Source organism: Saccopteryx leptura, chromosome 7, assembly GCF_036850995.1.
Source record: "Saccopteryx leptura isolate mSacLep1 chromosome 7, mSacLep1_pri_phased_curated, whole genome shotgun sequence".
NCBI lineage: Eukaryota > Metazoa > Chordata > Mammalia > Chiroptera > Emballonuridae > Saccopteryx > Saccopteryx leptura.
Genome location: NC_089509.1, coordinates 74,433,010 through 74,448,565, shown reverse-complemented (window position 1 = coordinate 74,448,565; position 15,556 = coordinate 74,433,010). Strand labels below are relative to the sequence as shown.

Genomic DNA, 15,556 nt, shown 5'->3' with positions numbered 1-15,556 from the left:
TTTATGTTTAATGTCTCCAATACACTAAAGGCACCTCAGAATCAAATAAACAATAATGTAATTATATGAGTTGATTATATTAGCAAATTTATATTTGTTTTATTTCTATTGAATAATGTATTTCTGAGATATATATAGAACTTATTCACCTCAGTATAAATTTGGTTACAATGATTAATTTATTTACTGTATTAAAAACAATTAAATTTGGTGACTTGAGTAATAAAATATTTTAATAGAATAAAAACATTCATCATATTCAAAGTACACACAACTCAGTCTATAAATTTTCTTTAATAATCTAAATTATTTTCTAAAATTGTTATTTCAAATTAAGATACCACTTAACCGTTTTAGTTAATATGCTTTCTCAAATAACTGAAAATTCTAGTTCAAATTGGTTTGGAAAGTAAAGAAATTGATTATCTCACTCAACAATAAATTTAGAAGTATGATAGGATGATCCAGGAACCCAGCAATGCCATCAAGTACCTGGGTTCTCCACCCTTTTTATGCCATCATTAATGCACACATTTTTGCCCTTAATAGGTCTCCTTGTGAAAAAAAAGATAAACCCTATAGCAATTCCAAGCATCTATTCCAGAAAGGACCAACATGAAGAGCCAACACATGCCTTCCCATGCAATGTCCCCTTCATAAGTATAAAGAAATTCTTACTACCCCACCTACCCCCAGTCCTGTCCTCTCATTATTAATTATGACTGAAACAAGGAACAAGTGCCCCTCAATAACCAACCACTGACAGTTATTAAAATATATGTAAGGCCATGGCCAGTTGGCTCAGTGGTAGAGTGTCAGCCCAGCATGTAGATGTTCTGGGTTCAATTCCCAGTCAGGGCACTCAGGAGAAGCTCCTATTTCCTTCTCCACCCCTCCCTCTCTTGCTTCTCTCTCTCTATCTCTCTCTGTCTCTCTCTTGCTTCCTTCCTGCAGCCAAGACTTGATTAGAGCGAGCTGGCCCCAGGCACTGAGGACAGCTCCATGGCCTCCCGCTCAGGCTCTATAAAAATGGCTCCAGTTACAACAGAGCAAGGACTCCAGATGGGCAGAGTATCACCCCCTAGTGGGCTTGCCGTGTGGATCCTGGTAGGGTGCATGTGGGATTCTGTCTCAGCCTCTCTTCCCTCTTCTCACTAAATTAAAAAATATATGTGTGTGTGTGTGTGTGTGTGTGTGTGTGTGTGTGTGTATTTAAAACAATTTGAGATATAACTACATAATCTATAGCTAAGTAGGTTAGAGTGTCATCCTAGTTTCAATCCCAGTCGGGGCACATACAAGAATCAACCAATAAATGCATGGATTAGTGAAACAACAAATTGATATCTCTCTCTTTCTCTCTAAAATCAATAAATAAATTTTTAAAAAATAATAATAGGTATAATTATTAGTGCATTTTTAAACTAGTGCTAAACATATTTCAAAATATGTAGCCCAAAAAAGTTAGCCAGAGCAATAACACATGAAAACGAACATCTGCAACTTCTAGAAAGTTACAAGTACTTTTAAGAGTACAGCATGCATGCATGTGTGTCTGTTCCTACACTGAAAATTAAAGATACTGTATACTAAATTTAATTAGGTGTTTATCGAAGTAATGATGTTATTGTTTCCTATCCAAGTTCAAGAAATAAAGAGCACACTCCAACTACTTGTGACTCCAACTGCACCCCAATTAGATCTGGAGAAACAGAAAATAAAAATAAAAATAAGATAGTTTTTAAAAATAACACAGCTGAAGTTCTTAAACTCCTCCTATATGCAATTACCAATGATTATGATCATCAACACGAAGACAGAAAGGAGAAACATCTCTACAGTTCTAAAATTCACAAGTTTGTCTGTTAAACAATGTACATGGTTCCATACATTCTTGTCTTCCCCACTTGCTCTGTCCCCTAACTCATCTTCACTATCTGCCTAACTCATCTTCATCCCTAGTCCAGGAATCACCTCCACTCTCTTTCCAGACACTGCTTCCCTTCACACTGATGAATAAGCTTCCTCATACTTCCTCAACATACTCTCCATTGTGGTACAGAATTATATGGAAATTTACTTAAGTAAATTTAAATTAATTTGAGATAAGTTTCTGTTCCTACTAAAAAGAACGTAGCTACAAAACAAAAATAACTGGTGTTCAATAAATATTTATTAAATTCAACAGAATCATATAAGAATTCCTGTATTTGTTGACTCAATAGTTTAAACATAGTTGCATTTTCCAAAATGAGGAGAGAGGGATTGCAATTTTTATGACATCTTTAGAAAAAAAAAAAAAGCGTATCACATTGACTAAAGGAGTCCCAAAGAAAGATTTATCAGTCACAAAACATTGTTGCATAAAGCCTCATCTGCATATAAGAAATGTCATATTTCCAAATTAATCATAAGTCACCTAGCTGTTGGGCAAACAAGTGTGTTAGGTTTGCTTGCTTGCTTGTACTTTGCCTGACTGGTGCAGGAGGATGGGGCAGGACCATGTGCATGCGTATAGTCTATATAAGGCTACAGGAGCTTCCCCTCAGGGCAGCAGACTGTAAATTGCAAACTGCCTGCTGCCATTCAGAGGGGCCATTGTTTGCAGGAGAAGGGGTTTTTCCCCTGGCTTGTTTTGCATGTGAGTCCTGAGAGAGAGAGAAAGAAGCAGTATGCCCTGCCTGATTGCTCATCCCCTGTTGCAAGACTCTAATAAATGGAATGGTCCACCGTCCTCCAGCTCCACAGTTTCTCTACCATCTGCCCAAATCCAATGTAAACCAACATGGCCCCAACCACCAGCCCTACATCTGGCACAGCGAGCAGAGTTCAGATGAGATTAGTATGGAGCCACCAACACCCTTGAAGAGTGTGGTAGAGAAGTGGTCATTGCTCTCCAGTGCATGGTTCCCCATGGTTCTCCTTTTGGGGGCCGTGGTGTGGGTGTTTTTCACAACCCTAGAAGAGGAAACCAAGAGCTCTGTGCAAAAAGCTGCCCGAGGTCAAAAGCTCCAGACCAAGCAGCAACAATGGCATGAGCTGGAATGGTCACTGGAGAAAGAGTTGCAGGTGTGAGAACTGCAGGTCAGGCTTGTAAAGCCAGCAGTTACGGCCAAGGCTACCATCACAGCAGCCCGGCCCATGCAGGTTCGCATTGGATTCGGACAGTTGGTAAAGAAACCATGGAGCCAAAAGCTGATGGGCCATAGCCTTTAATCCTACCTTGCACCCGGCGGGCAAGTAAAAACACACACTGGGCTCCAAAACCCAGTCACATTCAGTGCTCATAAAGCCACTGATTTATCCGAGTTTCCTAGAATCAAAGGTTTCTAGCTCACCAGCCTTCTTCTCCTCAGTTCCCCATCTGCTTCCTTATCCCAGATACAAACTCTACACAAACTGGCATCTCACTCAGCACTCCACCATCTTGGCTGCTTTTCCTGGCCTCCTCCACGTGGCCGCCTTCTGCTGCTGGCTCTACTTTCTCTGCTCTCTCATGCTAATCTCAGGAACCAAGCGCCAAGTCCCGTTCTGCCCCCATTTTATAGTGTAGCTTCACAACCTTTAATCCAATATACAAAATAGGGTAGTCTCTAATACAAAGTCACTTCTCTGAGGCATGATTGGATTGTACCGCCCTACAGCAAAAAGGGTGGGAAAGGCTTAATCCCAAAACCAAGCCCCAGGTTACAACGATCTCCAACACACATTAATATCACCTGGGCGACTGCCTCCTTGTGTTATCTTTAACAAAGTGAGCATAATACATTTTATCCGCCCAACAAGGCTACAGGCTGAGAACCAGCAACAGCTTGATCTGTAGCAAGTGCTGAAGAAGGAGACCGACCACTCTCAAAAGCTGCAGTGTGAGATGCAGGCTGAGCACCAATGGAACCTGGAACTGGAGCAATCTCTGGAGAAAAAGTTACAGGTTTGTGAGCTCCAGTTTTCCCCAGAAGCAGAATGCTGGCATCAAACATTGGTGGAGAAATAACTGCAGCTTCAAGAGCTGGAATCTCAGATTCAAAGTGTCACCCCAAAAGGAGCATCTCTGCCAGCAAAGTGGCTTTGAGCCAGTGGGAGCAGACATTTCCAACTATTCTGAGGAGGAGGAAGCTCAGGCTGAAGCTGCCATCTACGGACTCAGAGCCCAGCCAGTGGTCACCCAGAAGGTAAAAACCCAGCCAAGAGTTCCTCAGGCGCAGGCACAGCCCCCTCTGCAGGTAGTGAAGTGCTCTGTGGTCCAGCCCTATACCAAGCAGAGCTAATGGAGTTGGGGACACAATTCAGGCAGAAATCCACCAAACCCCTGGCAGCCTGGTTGCTGCAGATGTGGGACATAGGGATGGATGGCATTATGCTCTCCAGAACAGTGACGGGAAAACAGGCCACCATTACCACACACTCCTCCTTAGGGCAACATTTTCAGAACTTCCATGACAACCCAGGAAACCATACCCTATTAGAATGGGTGATGACCGTCATTCATATAGTCTGGCAGAATGCCAGAGACTTGCCTGGAACAGTGAGTAGGTGACATTGCTATAGTGAGCAAGTAAAGGTTCTCCGGGAACTAGGTATGAAGAATGCTGCTTTTAATCTGAGGTCCCATGGGCCAGATAAGGAAGGGTTTAAGGCAGGGATGAGGGACTTCATTCTCTACAGCGCCCCATCAGCCCTTTTTGAGTCACTAATTGCTATCTTGGACCCCTATGTGGGCAGCCAATCCACACAGTTATGAGATGGTAGCAGATTTGGGGAAGCTGGAAGCAGCCTGGGATCATAAAGCAGTGAGGGCTGCTGCCCATGCTGCCCCCACCCACCAACTAACAAAGGAAACGGGCCTGTAAAGGTTACCCAAACACAGATGTGGGTCGGGTTGATTGCAGCTGGAGCAGATAAGGAGAAATTGGATGGCAGGTCTAATAAAGTCTTTTTAGAGCTTTGGCAGCAGCTTAAGCTGGAACAGAAGATCCAGCCGCTGAAAAAGTGGGTGGCCCCAGCAGCTGCCACGAAAATGGCTGGTGTTCAGGTTGCATGTTTGCAGGATTACTTGTTGGAGACAGCTGTGGGAGAGAAGGATCCTCCCCAAGACCCACTGTTACAGTTCAAATAGGGGGAAAGCCAAGAGACCCACCAAACAGGGATGAGTCGGAGGCCTGAGGCCCCATGTGAAATTGACAATCAATTGATAACCTTCTAATGTGCAGCAGGTGTTGGTATTAGAAGATAATAGGTGCTTTTTGCAGCAGCAGCACCAGCAACAGATAAAAGAACTATCAAGGCGGCACAGGCCTTGAATGTGTTTGACCCCACCAGGCCCTGTAAGCTTGCTGAGGGGTTCGGATAGGGCCGTGGCAATGGACAGTGTTTATGGAAGGGCACTGAGGTCCATTAATACAGAGCTGTATGCCTAGTTGCCTGTAATGTGATTTGCACAGACAGCTGGGCTATCTATTATGGACAGATCATTAAGCGGTACAACCAAGGGGGGCACCAGCTCCCTTGACGGATGGACATGCCACTTTTGGGCAGTATGAGAGACCCTGATGGGGCTGGGAGGCAGCTTCAGTAGAGGCCTGCCTGCACCGGAAAGCTGATCTCATCCAGTTGCAGAGACGCACCAAGGACACTTTACTGTTTGCATGGCACAACCACTAGCATTATACTAGTCTACTTAATTTAAGCAACTGAGCCTATGACAATTCAGATGTTATAAATTTAGTAGTGGTTCTTCCCTTAAAAAGGAATAAAGACACCTGACCAGGTGGTGGCACAGTGGATAGAGCATCAGGGACTAGGACCTGGAAGACCCAGGTTCGAAACCCTGAGGTCGCCGGCTTGAGTGCGGGCTCACCAGCTTGAGCGCAGAGTCACTGGCTTGAGCATGGGATCGTAGACATGTGCCCAAGGTCACTGGCCTGAGCTCAAGATCGCTGGCTTGAGCAAAGGGTCACTCGCTCTGCTGTAGCTCCCCGGTCAAGGCATATATGAGAAACCAGTCAATGAACAAGCAATCAACGAACAACTAAGATGCCACAAGGAAGAATTGATGCTTCTTATCTCTCCCTTCCTGTCTGTCTGTCCCTATCTGTCTCTCTCTCTCTCTCTGTCTCTGTCAAAATAAAAAAAATAAATAAATAAAAAGGAGTAAAGACATTATTAGCAACAAAATAGTTTTTATTAACTTGTTGTTAACAATTGTAAAGGTCTTTTCTTCCATATATCCACAATAAATGCAGTAAAACAGAAATAATTCGCAAAATTTCAAAACAATACCTACTCTGAGATGTCAATGGACTTTTGCCATTTCAGATGACATTTAGAGAATGTCAAAGACAATTCATTACTTGAATGTGACTCCTTAACAATTCTCCCAGCTGTATTTTGCTAGTCTTTGCCACATAAGCAGCATCCATTTACTAACCATACTCAACTGAGATTAATTCAGTTACGCAGTTGTCTGTTACAATAAGCCAAACTTTCTCTATATTTATATGTACTGTCAGCAATGATCGGCATTTATCTTAGAGACTTTTATTATTCAGTAATAGTGCAGATCCTCCAGGAGGTAGCAGCCAAGTTACACCATCAGCTAAAATTCCATATTGACCATGGAGTTCCTCAAGGGCAGAAAATTAATTAAACAGGTTACAGAGAATAGCATGCACCTTGACCTTTACAAGACACTTTTTAAAAGATTGTCTTCTTAAATAAAACTCTTAGAACAGTACTTATCAACCAGAAATTTCAGTAAATGAACCTACTTGCCTTTAAAATTTTACTTTAAAAAGATGGCATTTTCTTGATGGTTATAAACAGCTAGAAGAGAAATCAAGAGGCTAAAATCACTTTTTTTCCTCCATTATCAACTTTTAATTACCCCAAATCTTGATATTTGCTACCACAGTACAAATGGTTCTATTTGCTTTTCTTTTTCATTAAAATGCCATCTAAAACCAATATTGCCTCATTTAAATACAAACTGAAAAAGAGAACTTAGTTATCATTTGATAAAATATTACATAACTATTTTAAAATGTTATATAGCCAACTCCTTAAGAATTCAGTTTATGGGTTATTTATACACTATATTTTCTTCTATTAACCCCGTCAACTAACTGTGTTTCAGTTAAATGACTATCATCATTTCTACAAGAGAGTAGACTAAAGACTGAGCCCAAATCATCAATCTGTTTGTTGACAGTTCTGGCAAAGTTTAAGTTCTCTGAAATTCTTGGAGGACTTGTGGTTGGAGTTTCAGGAATCGGGTCAACAATAACATCTTACAATTATAAGAAAAAGCTATACACTATCAGGAAAACACTACATTTCCACACACTTGTTACTTCATAGTACCTTATAAACTTACCAGTTGTATTTATATTTGCCTATGTTCTACTTAAAGAAAGCAGAAAGGGCCTGACCAGGAGGTGGCACAGTGGATAGAGCATCGGACTGGGATGCAAAGGACCCAGGTTCGAGACCCCGAGTTCGTCAGCTTGAGCGCAGGCTCATCTGGTTTGAGCAAAGCTCACCAGCTTGGATCCAAGGTCGCTGGCTCAAATCAAGCAAGGGGTTACTTGGTCTGCTCTAGCCCCCCAGTCAAGGCATGTATGAGAAAGCATATCAATGAACTAAGGTGTCACAACGAAAAACTAATGATTGATGCTTCTCATCTCTCTCTGTTCCTGTCTGTCTGTCTGTCCCTATCTATCCCTCTCTCTGTCTCTGTAAAAAAAGAAAGAAAGAAAGAAAGAAAGAAAGAAAGAAAGAAAGAAAGAAAGAAAGAAAGAAAGAAAGAAAGAAAGAAAGAGAAAGAACGAAAGAAAGAAGAAAAGGTATCTATGAAGGTTCAGAGCTGGTCACTTCCAGATGTGCTTCTGTAGTATAAGCTAAGGCCAATTTCAGCTTCAGGCTCAAGAGAATCTTCTACCCCTCTCTTTATCAAGAAGAGCTCTTTATCAAGAAGGGTCTTGCCTATAAGAGATGATATTACCAGAGATAATTTCCTTTGACCTTTCTGTAGGGCAGGACAAACTTCTATTTACCAAGCATCTGCTCTTTGTATCATCCTGCAATGAACCTTTCAAGCCCCAAAGGCACCTTACCTCATCCTCAGCTCAGAATGTCCTTACATACTCATGTTCTCTTTCTATCTCTGAATATCTTTAAGGTCTCTGGCTCTCTCATGTATGTGGGGTTCCCATACATATGTATGTATTAAACTTGGCTATTTTCTCTTGCCAATCTATCTCATGTCTACTTGATTATTAGACCAGCCAGGAGAACCTTGAGTGCAGAGGAAAGTTTGTTTTTCCTCCATACCTCCAGAATTAGGTCACCACCAGAGCCACTAACCAAGAATGTGGGTAACAGATCTTTCTCACTACTTTTCTTGACCTTTACAAGTATAAATAAAAGCCTAAAAAGTCCTCTATAATTTGAAAAACAAATCTCTAGCAACAATAATATTTAAATTAATGGTTAACATTGGCTCAGAAATATCAGTTAATTGAAGTTATTTATTCCCTATAAAAAATATACCTAGAACAAATAGAGAAACATTAAAGGAATATAGACTGCTCACAAGAATTAGGGGGTATTTCAAAATGAATATGAAGCAATAAAAAAAAACATTTGATTTTTTTCATTAAACAAGAACATCAGAAAAGAAAACAACAAGTCAAAGAAAGTTGTTCAATCATGCAAATAAGATACAAAACCAACTTTTATTTCATTGGTAAAAATGCACTATACAGCCTAACCAGGCGGTGGTGCAGTGGATAGAGCGTCGGACTGGGATGTGGAGGACCCAGGTTTGAGACCCCAAGGTTGCCAGCTTGAGCGTGGGCTCATCTGGTTTGAGCAAGGCTCACCAGCTTGGACCCAAGGTTGCTGGCTCAAGCAAGGGGTTACTCAGTCTACAGCCTGACCAGGCAGTGGCGCAGTGGATAGAGTGTTAGACTGAGATGCGGAGGACCCAGGTTCGAGACCCCTGAGGTCGCCAGCTTGAGTGCGGGCTTATCTGGTTTGAGCAAAGCTCACCAGCTTGGACCCAAAATCGCTGGCTCAAGCAAGGGGTTACTCAATCTGCTGTAGCCCCACAGTCAAGGTACATATGAGAAAGCAATCAATGAAAAACTAAGGTGTCACATCGAAAAACTAATGATTGATGCTTCTCATCTCTCTCCGTTTCTGTCTGTCTGTCTGTCCCTATCTATCCTCCCTCTCTCTGACTCTCTCTCTGTCTCTGTTAAAAAAAAAAAAAAAAAGAAAATGCACTATACAAAAGGCTGAAAGTACTGGAGTATCTGTATGTTCCTGATCCCTTAATTTTTGTGAGCAGTGTATATATAAAGACAAAGAGCAAAAGAAAAAATGGAGGAGAGGACGAGTCACCTAAATCATGTAAGTTTCTAAGTTATATTTTGAACTTCCTCTTTAGAAGGCACATGATGAAGACAATGTGTAGGTACAATGTTAATAACAAATAACAAACACGAAATAAAGGCAGCAACTGTTATCTAGATACACCGTATCAGGTGCACCCCAGAAACTATACAGTGGCATTCACAACTCTAAGAAAATGCATAATCTTTGCAATGTAAATCACAATTCTTATATAAATTAACTCACTTATTCAAATTATGTGAGCCAACTGGAGTAGCCTTTCCAAAACTATTCTGAAGTACACAATATTGAATGAGACTGATTCAAATTTACAGTTACATCAGTTCAATGAAAACAGAAAATTAGCACTTTTTCTCCTGCACAATATATGAGTTGACTGTTTTCCAGTGAAAATAATCATGCACTGTAAGCATCATTAGGGTGGCTCAAAACAGTTTAGCATAAAACTAGCAATTAACAGAGCTTTAAAAAGGTATAAACACTGTTTTCTAAGCCTAACTTTAGAATAATGACTTTTAACCATTACCTATAAAAATAAAGGTCTAATTTCAATTTCATATCTCCACTGTTTGGAAGCAATGCAATTTCTCTGTTCAAAGTTTATACCATTCTTCCTCTTACAATATGAACATACTTAATCTCCCATAGGAACAAGTTTAAGTTTCCCAATCTCTAAATGCCTTAAAGGCAAACACTGTTATATCCACCAGCCTCTAATAGTTTTAGAGACCAGGGCTCATGGCAGCCATGCAGTTAGCCCCCCCGTAACTACTTCTGAATTGATTATTACATTCAACTAAAGTAACTTTTTTTCTTAAGAAGTTTTAGAAAACAAATTGCAATTTTGTAGAATGAATCACAAAGAGTTCTAAGTGAAATTTAAATAACAATTATCTAATATTCAGCAATGGAGATTAAGACTTTAAAATTTTTTAATTTAAAGTTAAAAGCAAGGCCCTGGCCAGTGGTGGCTCAGTGGATAGAATATCGGCCCAGTGTATGAAGGTTCCAGGTCGATTCCTGGTCAGGGAACACAGGAGAGGTGGCAATCTGCTTCTCTTCCCTTTCCTCTCCCCCTTCTCTCTCTCTCTTCTCCTCCTGCAGCCTATGGCTCAATAGGTTGGAGCATGGCCCCGGACACTGAGGATAGCTCCAGTTGGAGTGCGTCAGCCTCAGGCACTAAAATAATAGTTCAGTACTCAAGCATCTGGCTCCAGATGGGTTTCCCCAGTGGACCCCGGTAGGGGCACTATCCTCCTCCTCTCTTACTTAAAAATAAATTAATAAAATAAAATTAATCAATTGAAATAATTAAATTAAAGGCAAAACTGGATACCTTACATTAAGATAACCCCAATACATCCTGGAACATTCACTCTCTCTTTGATTATTCAAATACAGCGCCATTTTGTTAATATGACCATAATAAATTACTGTTTCCCACATACTCCTACCAACTTTTTATAGATTCACTATTAATGACAACATATAGTCTAAAAATAAAAGTTATGATTAAGTATTTTACCAAAATATTTTATTCTTTAAACAAGTTACCTGTACAATGGTCTCCCATATATGCAGTTTAGCTTTTACTGTTTCAGTTACCTCGGTCAACCACAGTCAGAAAATATTAAATGGAAAATTCCAGACATTTTGAGAAAGGGAGGCCATAATTACATAACTTTTATTACAGTATACTGTAACTGTTCTATTTTATTAGTAGTTATTGTTGTTAACCTCTTACTGTGCCTAATATAATAACTTTGTCATAAGTATGTATGTATAGGAAATAAACAGTGTATACTGGGTTCAGTACTAGACATGGATTCAGGCAGGGATTTTTGAACATATGCCCTACAGATAAGGGGATACTACTATACTTAATGCTACTAATATTTAATACTAATATTTATTGTCTTTTTTTTTTCTCTACTACATTAACTTATCACCTGAGAAAAAGTTAAATTAAACATCCATGAGTATAGCACAGTACATTGGGCTATAAATATAGGTAGTTTACTGACATGGTAACTAAAAATGAAATATTTCACTTTTATCACACATGGATTAACAATTAACAAGTTCTTGCATTATAGACAGCAATACAGACAATTTATATGTTGGTAAAATGTTTAAGAAGTAAAATAGCATGCACAAAATCACAGTGCTCAGAAGTACAGTGCTGAGAGTTGAATTCAAGGCTAATGGTTTTTGGCATATAAAAGGTATGCAATTAATACTGGTTGAATCAATTAATAAATGGCTCATAAATCTACCATCTAAACTCTTAAGGAAGTCGTTGTGGCCACTGGGAAAAGAAAGTTTGTACATCATAAATATATTTTAGTCTCTCTGTTATTTCCAAGAAGGGAGCCAGATTCTGCAACTTTCCGAAAAGACAAATGGGAGCTCAACTCAAAAAACAATTGCTACTGAGTATAAATATAAACTGAAACAAAAATAAATGAATTTGCTGATTGTTCTTTTGTGTTTGAGAGAATGATTCCGCTCTAACAACGACAAAATCTCACCCAATAGTCTCAAAAATTTAAATTTGATTAAACTTTAGTTTGATCAAGTTAGAGCTATGATTAAAATGCAAAAGCAGTAATTTCTATAAATTAAATAAAAATATGTCCATGTAGTATGCGTGTTCTAGATATAAATATTACTATTTTACCCCTATTATCTCAAGTGAATCAACTGGGTCAGAAACTCTATGACCTTTGTGTCTAAAAACCTATTAACATAATTTCATCTCTTTAATGTTCACACTAAACTTGTAATTGTCAAGGAAATTTCTTTACTTTGCAAGTGGAAAAACTAAAATCATAGGGAAAAAACACTTTGCCAAAGGGTGTTTCATAAAAGTCAGTCACAAAGAGCAGAGTAATATTCACAATCTAAACTCATCAATCCAGAGGAAATACAAACCACATTAGTGTTTTTTTAACCATTCAACCCCCAAACTCACAATAGTGGACCTATGTCCCTGAGGGGGGAAAAATAGACAAATAAACTATTTTAATACATAAAAGAAGGACTTGAATTGCAGATAAGAACTCAAAAGCAGCACGGCCTTTAATATCGGGCAAATGGTATGTGAAATACTAAGATCACACAAATTCTACTCCTTCAGGTGAAGAAGCAAGATCTATTTATCAGGATCACTTTTGACAAACATAAGAAAGACATGCTGGATATGTTTTTCACCTTAATTCTATGACTTAAATATGTGCCATTTGAGAATACCTAATTGAATAATTCAATTTAGGTGGAAAACCATCTGCTCCAAGCCCAAGTCTTCAAATCTTACAGGCTATGAAAACAAAGAAGATCAAGGTCACGGGACTGAAGTTGCAGCAAGCCTAGTCCAAGCTAAGGAGACAAATAGCAACATAATGTGGGCATCTGCAAAATATGATCAGCACAAGCAGCATCAGGCCCTCATCTGTTCCACCTCAACACTGATAAAGAACATAAAGAACGGATCATACTTTACTTCTACAGCACTACTTTCATGCTCCTGCGTCATATCACACTGCACTCCATATTTTGTTTACATTTTGCCAAGAAGGCTGATTTTAGCCACCAAAAAAATTCTCATGGCAAAAGAAACCCCTCGTTTAAACCGAAGTACAACCAACAACAGCTCCTTTCCAATTATCCCCCACAACTTCCCCCGTCTCTTTCATGCCTGGCTACTGAGCTCAGTCTAGTTTGGCTGCCTGCCAGGTTCCTCTCTTCTTTCCTTGTCAGTCGTAAAAACTTGGAAAACACTCCTGGACAGCTCGCGGAGACCTTTTAATTATGCAATGGGGCAGTACCTTAAGCCTGTGGTCTGTTTTCAGCAAGGCTAGTAGTCGCCAGAGACTGCCCCCTCCCAATTGATGGGGTTTCTAGCTTTTGTGGGGGAAGAAGGCAAAGACTGGCAGAGAAACGGGGCGGTTTGCAAATCTGAAAATTTTCCAACTTCTCTCAGGGTTTCTGACCTCCCAACGCTCATTGTCTCATTACCGCCTCTTAACTTAATCACCCATTTGGTATCAGATAGAAAATCATCAGCATCGCCATTCTCTAACTAATCCTATAAATTAACAAATGGTGTCATAACTAAAACACTTTCCAGAACTTTTATTCTCAAGTTGATGCAACGTCTTTTTTTTTTTTTTTAAAAAAAAAAGCAGGTACCCAAATGAATTTCTTCAATCCTACCTAACTGGTTGCATTATACTTTGTCAAGCTTGCAGGCTGTAACGGTGCATGTAAATGTCTAATAGAAAGTCAAAGTAAGGCGAGCTCAGTTGAGAAAAACTGCCAGAACCCAAGAAAGGGTACCTTGACCGCCAGCCTGCATTTACTCGGTATTTGTCCAACGTACTAAGTGGACTCGCCAAGACCAACACCAGCTACATCTTTACGCTACCCTGGTACGCTAGCTCCAGCTGCAGCGTCCAGCTTCCTGTTCCAAGTCCCATTCAACATTGTAAACACATTCCAAGAAAACCAGCCTGCCTGGAGTTCCCTCCCGCACGCAAGGAAGTCAGCACGGCGGCCCCTGGAGCCACCGGGAAGAACCAATCGCGCTGGGCTCTGTTCGTGTAGTGAGTCAGCCCCCGAGGAGGAGAACCTGGGCGAGGGAGCTGGGCTGAGGGACCAAGAGCCCAAGGTCTCATCACCTCTCCGAGCGGCGCGCCTCTCTAATGCTGCGCCCGCCAGAAGGAGCTACTCGACCCACCCAGCCAAAGGGGACCATGTGGGCGCCGCCCCTGAGTGTGGGCCCTACCAGCTCTCGGCTCTAAAGAATCCTCGGCCGTGCCTCGGAGCTCCGCGCCTCCCCGCCCCCATGCACACGCTCCCGGAGCCAACAAAAGGGAGGTTACGCTGGGAGAAGTTTCACTCCTGGGTCGCTTCGCTGTGGCCAGGCGATGACTCGCCTGCTCTGTCCCGTCGGGTCCACGCACCCTCAGCGGTACTGACCTACGAACACCCCCACAAACACACCAGTTCCGGCCCACCGGCCCGGCCAGCCCAACCAAAGTTACCACAAAGGGCTAGAGGAGGCTCCAGGAGTCGGGAAACGCTGCGTCCCCGACCTCGTGAGGCTCCATCACCCTCTCTGAAACACTGCCATTGCAGTCGTCAACAGGTCTTAGCCTCCTTTCCTGCCGGACGACACCCGGAGCCTCTCACTGTCCTAATTCTTGCAACCTGCCCGGCGGCGCGCACCCCGCGCCCTCCCTCCCGGGCACCAGCGTCCGGGGCAGCCCACCGCCCGCCACCTCTCGGGAGGTCAGTTTCAAAGAGCTTGCACGCTGCCGGGCAGCCAGGGAAGACCCCGATAAATCGCCGTCTCTCCGTACCTCACTGACGGACGCAGTCGGGTCAGGCTCGGGGCAGGGGCGTGGAGAGCTGCTGCATCTTCGGAGCCGGGCGATCCCCGCTTCAGCACAGCCGCGGCTACGTTTCCGTGGCCGAGGAGGAAAGTTTCTGCACGTCAATGCAGTGCTGGACTTGGGACCCTCCGGCTCCGGTCCCCTCCCTCTTCGCGCTCTCTGCGCTCTCCCTCCTCTTCCTAATCGGTTGAAGCCAAAACTGGCGCTGGCGGCGGCTGGGGCTGGAGGCTCGGGACTCCGGGTCGCTCCGGGCTGGGAACACGGGGCTCCCCCTCTCGGCCAGAAGGGAACTCTCCCAGACTACGGCTGGCGCACTTCTGGCGGTCTCCTAGGACACTTCGACTCCTGACGCCAGTGCTCAAGCTCGCTGACTTTCTTCAGTCTCTGATGGTCGCTTCCTATGGGCCCTCTGGGCTCTCTGGCGTTTGCACGCCGGGCTGAAGGGGCGGGGAGTGGAATGTGAGAGAAAGCCGACTGCAGAAGGCGAGACCTTACCTTACTTACCCTGTTTTTGCCCGAACCCAAGCAGAAACACAGTTCCCCTCACCCCCATTCCTGGTCCCCCGCCGAGTTTCCTCTGAACCTCCTCCCTAAAGCCCTGGATCCGTACTATTCGCCTTTCCTTATTTCTATGCACAATTTAAAAAAATACCTCTGCTGTTAATAAGAAAAAAGTGTCAAAAGAAGCACACAAACACAATGAGAACATGCCTTTTTTTACAGCCTTGATCAAGAAAGCATCAATA

The 15,556-nt window shown here is 42.2% G+C and overlaps 1 protein-coding gene across 8 annotated transcripts in view; it reads right to left on the bottom strand.

Annotated features, from left to right (window-relative positions):
• Positions 1 to 15,212, bottom strand: part of GULP1 (GULP PTB domain containing engulfment adaptor 1) — a 268,873-nt gene extending 253,661 nt beyond the window's left edge. For 3 of the 8 annotated variants that reach the window (XM_066345634.1, XM_066345631.1, XM_066345636.1), the window contains exon 1: positions 14,778 to 15,200. The gene's annotated coding sequence lies outside the window, so the exon portion shown is untranslated. Of the gene's footprint in view, positions 1 to 14,200; positions 14,322 to 14,777 lie in introns of those variants that run through there. The other 5 variants (XM_066345633.1, XM_066345632.1, XM_066345638.1 and 2 more) reach the window with 4 other exon arrangements.
• Between the last annotated feature and the right edge of the window lie 344 nt (positions 15,213 to 15,556).